The sequence below is a fragment of the Etheostoma spectabile genome, chromosome 14 (genome assembly GCF_008692095.1).
Source record: "Etheostoma spectabile isolate EspeVRDwgs_2016 chromosome 14, UIUC_Espe_1.0, whole genome shotgun sequence".
Lineage (NCBI taxonomy): Eukaryota > Metazoa > Chordata > Actinopteri > Perciformes > Percidae > Etheostoma > Etheostoma spectabile.
The window spans coordinates 12,640,692-12,640,922 of record NC_045746.1 but is presented as its reverse complement, the minus strand read 5'-3'; positions in this window follow the sequence as shown (position 1 = coordinate 12,640,922).

Here is a 231-nt window from a genome sequence, read left to right as displayed (position 1 = left end):
ATGTAAGATGGCTCAGCAAAGGTAGGGTGTTGGAACGCTTTTTGTCCATCGAAGGGGAAATCGCAGCTTTCTTGGCACAGCTGAACAGCCAGAAGAAAACAACATGTTTTCTCTTTTTGAAGAATGACAGGAAGATGGATATTGTGGCATTTTGGGTTGATATCACTTCAAACCTGAATGAAATGAATCTAAAGCTACAGGGCAAGGACAGTTCAGTTTGTGACCTGATGA